Genomic DNA, 7,294 nt, shown 5'->3' with positions numbered 1-7,294 from the left:
CCCGACTTATTGGTGCAAAGCAACGGACGGCCCTTTCATTATCCTCACGGATTCTGTGGGTCGGGAACACTGACAGGGCACAGTAGAGAGAGATGACCTGTTTCTGCCGCACAATGTTTGGGCCTCCACCGGGAGGACTCTGATGAGTGGGTTGGACCAGCTGGGGACAAGGGATTCCTTCTGAGATAGGTTCCTTGCTGGGGTGGCTGGAAGCTGGTGGGGGAGGGGGAGCATTCGGCCGGAGCACCTGCATGTGGCTCCTCTGGTAGGGTCACCTCAGGTAGTCGGACTTCTGACATGGTGGCAGGTGTCCCAATGAATGAGGCAGAAGCTGCATGGCCTTCTGTGACCTCGCCTCAGAAATCACAGTATCACTTACAATTGGTTAGAGCAGTCAAAAGCCCCTCAGATTGGGACACTGACTTGATGGAAAGAGTATCAAAGAATTTGTGACTATTTTTCAAACCAGCACATTACTTTTGGGCCAGTACATTATCATGGTAAAGGACTTCAGATGTGGGGTCCATTAGACTAGGATGTGAACTCCGGATCGGGCCTGTGTTCATTTATTTAGCATCTATGGTGTGTTCGTCACTGTGCTAGGTCAGGGGGACTCTGTGATGAACAAAGGGGAGGCCGTCTCTCCCCTCCCAGAGCTCACAGCCTCACAGGAAAGTCAGGTGACCAAACATGCCACCACGGTAGCACAGGTCAGTGCTGTGACAATGTACAGAGTTCTGTGGAACCACGCCGCAGGAGAAACTGGCCAAGGGGACGTGGGCAAATCATTGAAAAGCCTTCTGCCATGAGTTTCTTCTTTCATACGACGAGGCTAGCCTCTAAGGCTGGTCCAAGGATGAGATGCCATACATCATCCAAATAGTCCTCCATCAGTCAGTCCCTTCACGTCACCCTGTTCTGAGTCTGTGTCTGACCACCGGTGTCTGACCACCGATCGCTGTCTGACCTTTTCCCAGTTTCTTGTTTGTTTGTCACTTGTTTACTGCCTGAACTTCAGAAACTAGCGTGTAAGATACGCAGTATGTTATTATGGCCGCTGTATGGGTATCCTCTACCCAGAGAGCTCTTCCCCTCAGATGCCTATGTGGCTCACGCCTCCACCTTTTCCAAGAATTGCTGACATGTTGCCTGATCCTTAATCGTGGTCGTATCCTGTAACCCTTCCTATAACCTCTGCCTCTCCTTTTATTTTGTTCTACCTTTTAATTTTCCCCCCAAAGCACTTACTACCTCTAACGTGCTCTATAAAGTCTACCTTTATCAGATTTGTTGTCTTGCCGGGAAAAATGTAAATTTTGTGAGACAGGGATCTTTGTTTTTTTTCTCACCGGTACATTGCAAGTGCCTATCACTATGCTTCAGGTAATGAAATAAAATTGATGCCTTGGAAGAAGGGGTAGAGACCGATGTAGTCACGAAGGTGGGCAGGGGTCTTTGCGAACCAGCGTAGAGAATTTTTTAAGTCCCTATGATAAACATTGTAGAATTTTTCTTAAATCTATGTGATAAACATTGTAGAGTTTTATGAGGAAGTATAACATGAACTGATTTACATCGTTCAATATTATTCTGGCTGCCGTATAGAGAAAGGAGTATGAGATCAAGATTGGATGGAAGGGAATGAGTTAGGGGCTATCTCAGGTGTAAGGAGAGATGCTGGGCATTTGGATCAAGGTATTGATCCTGGAGATGATAAGATATAGACAGATTTAGGATATTTATGAGAGGTTGAACTGACAGGGTACGCTAATGGGCTAATAAGAGACTGAATAGAAGAAGGATATCGAGGATAAATAGTAGGGTTTTGGTTTAAGTAATTGGGTGCGACGTGGTGTCGCTTGCAGAATAAGACTATGGGAGAAGCAGGTGGTGTGTGGCGGTGTGGGGCAGTAAATCAAGATTATGTGTTGGCCTCGTAAATCGTGAAATGTATATCAGGCATTCCGGTAGACTTTCTCCATCCAGAATCTATCTAAAGGAAATAATCAGAGATGCCCACCAAGATTCAAAGAGGTTCTGCATTGTGTTATTTTAAGTCAAAAATCGGAAGCTGCCACGATGTCCAGCGCTATGAGACTGCAGGACGAGGCACCCTTCAAAGTGCTGCTTGTGAAGGCTATGAGGCCGGAAAATTCTCATTAGATAAGCGAACGAAGGGGTGAATGTTTACTGCATTGTGTGAAAAGCATTAGTAGAGAAATAGCTACACAAAGTACTCTCATGGTAAACCCTAAAAACCACGGAAATTTAAAACTGGAAGAAATCTTATGGGGAGGGGGCATCTTCTCAGAATACGTGCTCTTAGCTGAGAGAAAGGAAAGACCGAGTGGCTAGAGAGGTCCTTGTTTAGGCTGCGAAATTTGAATTTGACCCTGTTGGTGAGAAAGGGTGGACTGGGTCTATGGCCACACCAACCCGACCAAGCCCGATGCCGTCCGATGTCGGAAACTAAGCACCGTCGGGCCTGGTTAGTACTTGGATGGGAGACCACCTAGGAAGACCAGGTGCCGTAGGCGTAAAAAATAAAAAAATAAGGGATCGTAAGCTGACAAGGTCCTTGCAATCTGTGAGGTCAACCGAGGTTGCCTTGCCTAAAAAAAAATTAAAAAAAAAAAAAGACGGACTGGGAAGGACCCATGGCCTGGCCCCTGGTTTCGTGGCTGCTAGTTAGCTGGGTGACCCTGGGCACAGCACTGAACCTCTCTGAGCTCAGCCTCTTCACTGTTAAGTGAGATGTTTGATAACCATGAGATTCCTGACTTCTCAGAGTTTCTATGGTTTGGGTCCCACAGAGTCTTCTGACAGTGAGGAGCGTGTCAGCTGGAATGAGTCTTGAGGCTCATCCCTTCCCGCCCGCTCATAACTCAGCTATGATACAGAAGGCACCTTCAAGAGACCTTCCCAAGGATACTCAGTCTTCTCTAAATATCAGTTTATACACTTCAGGGGGAGAGGCAGACGCAAACAGAGGAAGTGAAAATGTGGCCACTAGAAGAAAAACTGATGGCAGAAAATAAATAGTCAACCAGCCTTGGTCTTAAAATAGTCAACTGCTACGTTAATTGATTTCAAATAAAATATTTCTAGCTTTATTTATGAAGTATATCAGACTGTTAAAAGTTATATTTGCATCAGACATTAGGGCTTACTAAGAAAAACTAGGCTTCTGGACAAAGTTTGCTTCCTGCTACTCATCTTGTCCCCACTGTGAGTCCCTCCTCCATAAAATGTACCCAAAGCAATTTCCCAATAGTTCAAAGGTAATTACGTCCACACATCCCCCCTCCCCCTACCTGAAACATCTGTGTTCGAAACTCTTCAATGGGCCACCACTTCCCCTGGGATAAAGACTAGGGTCCCCAGACTTGGCCCCATCTATCTCCTCCAGCGTCTGTCATTCCTCAGGACTGCCCTCCCCTGAGCATGTCCGGCTGCTTCTAAACCTTCGGGTCCTTGCCGATGCTCCGCTCCTGTCCTTGCATGGCCTTCCTCGCCTGGCTCACCGGGCAAACATCTACTCATCTTCCCAGACTCAGCCGAGCACTGCCTTCTCTAGGAAGCTTTCCTGCCTCTCGCGTCCCAGTGAGACTCGCTGCTTCTCTCCTTTGTGGCTGTCGAAACTGTGCCCTCCACACGCTGCCATCCTACCCAACCTAGCCATTCATGGCATTTATTTCTTTACTTGTCTAACCCCAGTCTAGACTGAAAGCCCCTTCGAAACAGAGAGTATATTATTTCACCCTGGAATCCTCGGGACTGATCATGTTATTGTCATTAACTCACGGCACAAATTCATTAAGTCCCTTCTTAGTCCCATGCACTTCGTTCAGCACTGGGGATGTAGTAGAGTAGCAGAAACTGTACTTGTTTGCCAAAGTCCGCTTCTTCCATGGTGGCAGGTTCGTTATCGGGGTGCAGGGCCACCCGGCTAGAGAGTATATTTGTCAGCCACCCTTGCAGTATGCGGTCACGTGAACAAGTTCCACCCTCGTGACCTGATGACCTCCCAAAGACCCTACCTCCTAACACCATCACATCGGGGATTAGGTTTTAATGCATGAATTTGGGGGTGACACAGACATTATAGCAGCTGATCCTATACCTGGCTAGTACAAATGCTTGTCTAAAGCAGACATGACCTCTTTACTGGTTGAACTTGCTTAGCGTCGACGCCAAGCGCATGGCTTAACAAATGAACGAGTGAGTGAGTGAAGACTTGTTCAAGGTCTAACGAAAACCAATCAGAAAAATACAAATAAATAATTTAAAAAATTGTCACAGCAGGCAGATAGCTTCGTATGCTATGAGGCTTGAATTATTGGGAGCCTGCGCTTCACATAGTGGGCTCATGCGTTCTAGCGTCACTAACTCATCTGCCTTTCCCTCTATGCACAGAGCCACTGCGATCCTTTAATTGTCCCCCACATGCTGTCCTTATTCCCTCCTAGCCTGTCCCGAAGCCACAGCTCTGATTCTGGTCTTCGTCACTGCTTACCTTAACCATGGCACTCCTCACTGAGCTGGCCTCTCCACCCTCCAGTCGTTCCCCAGAGCTGTTGCCATGGCAATCTTCCTCCGGCACAGTGCTGATCAAAACCTTCGAGGGCTCCCCATTGCCTTCAGGTAAAAGGCCAACTTCCTTAAATTAGCTCCGCGCCTTGGCCCCCCCCACCTTTCCTGCCTCGTCTCCCACTCATTCACCTCACCTCTGCTCTTTCATGCTCCCGTGACACACTTGCCATTTCCATCCTCGGTGGCTTTTTCCACGCTGATCCCTCTCCCTGGAATGCGTTCTTCCTCCGGCCTCGCTCCTGTCTCTGCGTGTTGCAACCCTGCCCTGCTTTCTAAGTCCAGCAAATTCTTTTTCATGAATCTCTTTTATGTTTGAGAATCAGAAGGACGCTGCCCTGTATGTGGACATTCTCAGCTTTCTGCGGTCCTAATCCAGCATTCATCTCGCTTGGGTCAGGATGGGATGCAGAGCGTAAAGATGATCCTGGCGCTAACAGCAACAGTAATAACAGGAATAACATCTAACCATCCGCTGAGGGTTTGCTACAGGCCAGGGCGTCTCCCGAGGGCACTGACTGCTTTAAAGCACCCGCGGCCTGCAGCAAGCCTGCGGGGGTAGGTACCATCTTCTCCACTTGAGAGACGAGAAAGTCATATGCACAGAGAAGTTAAGGAACCTACCTGGGGTCACACTGCCGGGATTTTGAATCTTGAACCGACCACTTACTAGACACACAAACTTAGACAAGTCATTTCATCTGTCTCAGGCTTCGTGTCCTCATCTCTCAACTGTTGCGTTGAGACAGCTGCATGGCTTGATGTGTGGGACGTGTCCGGGCCGGCTCCGCGTCCTAAGCAGGTACTGGGCTCAGGCTCTCTTCTTGTCTGCAGGGGTAAAGCTCGGAAGTCTTATTATATCCATGTATTTCTCTGTATGTGGGAGGTGCCTGCAAAATGTTTGTTTACAAAATGGCTTACGCTTTGTCCTAGATGTCGAAGTCGTACGGGTTCTCTGCCCAGTACCGCTGGATGGGAGACAGAGTAACAGAGCGGCTGTCCACTAATACTCCCTTCTTACTCCTACATTACCAACAGTAACAGCGCATTTTAACTTGAAATAGGCATTCACGCACCGCTCTCGCTGCTGGATGAGACCGCGTAACCAGTTCAGGCCAAAGGCATGTAAGCAGAAGTGATGAAGGCCAAGTGCCGCTCCCGCCCCTTACCCCCTGATTGACACCTGGGATGAGGATGTGACGCTGAGTCCTCAGGGACCACGCAGGTGGGGCAACACCCTAGGGGTGCCTGAGCGATAGGATTTGAAGGACCCTAGCCCTTGACAGCTTACATTAAGATTGATACATGAGGAAAATTAACTGCTGACTTGTTTAAGCCACTGTATATGAACCTCTGTTATGGCCACAAATCCGATACCTTAACTGGTATTGTGCGATCCCACATGAACACAATGGCACTGCTTGCTAGCCGAGTGACCTTGGGGAAGGTCCATAAACCCTCAGTGCCCCAATTCCCTCGTCTGTAAGATGAGATGCGGATGGCGCCTATGCTGTGTGTGCATGTGTGTGGGTGGTGGGGTGCGAGGTTAAATGAGGGTGTGCGTGTAAGTTGCTTAGCACAGTGCTCGGCACGCACTAAGAGCTCAATACGTTTTCGTGATGATTGTTATTACGAGTCAGCTCTCCAGGTACTTACTGCGACATCTAGCTGGGTGCTGCTTCTGCTCCTGACATAAATGGTGCAGTGATCTCATCTTCCCATGTTTCCAGAATTTGCTGCACACATATGCTTCTCTTAGGTCCCTCCTGCTGATGTCGTCACTGCCCTGGCCTTGTGCAGAGTGTGGAACGGCTCATCTGAATCCCAGCAGGAAAGCAGGGAGGAAAGCCACACTGCCGTCTCTGTAACACGGTTCTGACATGGCTGGCGGGTCCGCTCAATAGGGGGCCCCGGGGAGAAAACACATTTTTACCGAGCATCTCCTGCAGCCTGGAAGTCTCACAGGCACTATGCATCTCACACGGTCCTCATTCTCCCCTCTGTGGTCGGTGCTCTTGATATAATTGCACAGATTTTAAAACTAAGGGCAAGAGACATGAAATGATCAGTCCAGGGTCACACAGTGGACAATGAAGGGCCGGCATGGCGAAGAATACTACAGGAAAGCTCTTTGATTAGAGTGGCTCGCCGTCTAAGAGAAAGAGGACACCAGTGTGCTAAATTGATTTATTTGGGTTTTGGGGGTAATTCCCTTCTGAATAAAATGTCTGCCCTCTGCCACCTGCCTGTCGCAATGAGGCCCCAAGAGGCTCCGCTGCCACTGGGCTCCCAGCTCATACCTCCTGGGCCGTCCAATTCCCATCCCTCTCCTCCCTCTCCAAGTTATAGTTTGCTCTTAGGTTTCAGTAAAAGAGAATACAGATTTTAGGAATGGAGATTTTCTTAAATAAATAAAAAAATGGAGTGTTGTACAAACTGCACATCTGTGCTCAGGGCCTCCGAGGGACAGTGCTGGGGTCCTGTGGTTTGTCAGCTCTTGCCCAAGAGCCCAGGAGAGGGTCACAGGCCCATAGCAGGGGAAAATAGGAGGACCCAGAGGATCAGAGGGGTCACACAGGCAAGGTGCCGTGCTCCTGGCCCCTGCTTCTACCCTAGCAGCTTAATTATAGTAAGTTTCATATACTGAGATTTTACTTAAGGCTTCATCTTGGAGAATAAAGGTCTCTGCTAGCAAAAATAACAC

General features: G+C 48.6%; 1 pseudogene; it reads left to right on the top strand.

Moving 5' to 3' along the window:
- The first annotated feature begins 2,418 nt into the window (after positions 1 to 2,418).
- LOC111728843 lies at positions 2,419 to 2,537 on the top strand (annotated as a pseudogene).
- Positions 2,538 to 7,294: the final 4,757 nt, after the last annotated feature.

This window comes from Pteropus vampyrus, unplaced genomic scaffold (genome assembly GCF_000151845.1).
Source record: "Pteropus vampyrus isolate Shadow unplaced genomic scaffold, Pvam_2.0 Scaffold232, whole genome shotgun sequence".
NCBI classification, from domain to species: Eukaryota; Metazoa; Chordata; class Mammalia; order Chiroptera; family Pteropodidae; genus Pteropus; species Pteropus vampyrus.
This window is presented reverse-complemented; position numbering and strand designations above follow the sequence as displayed.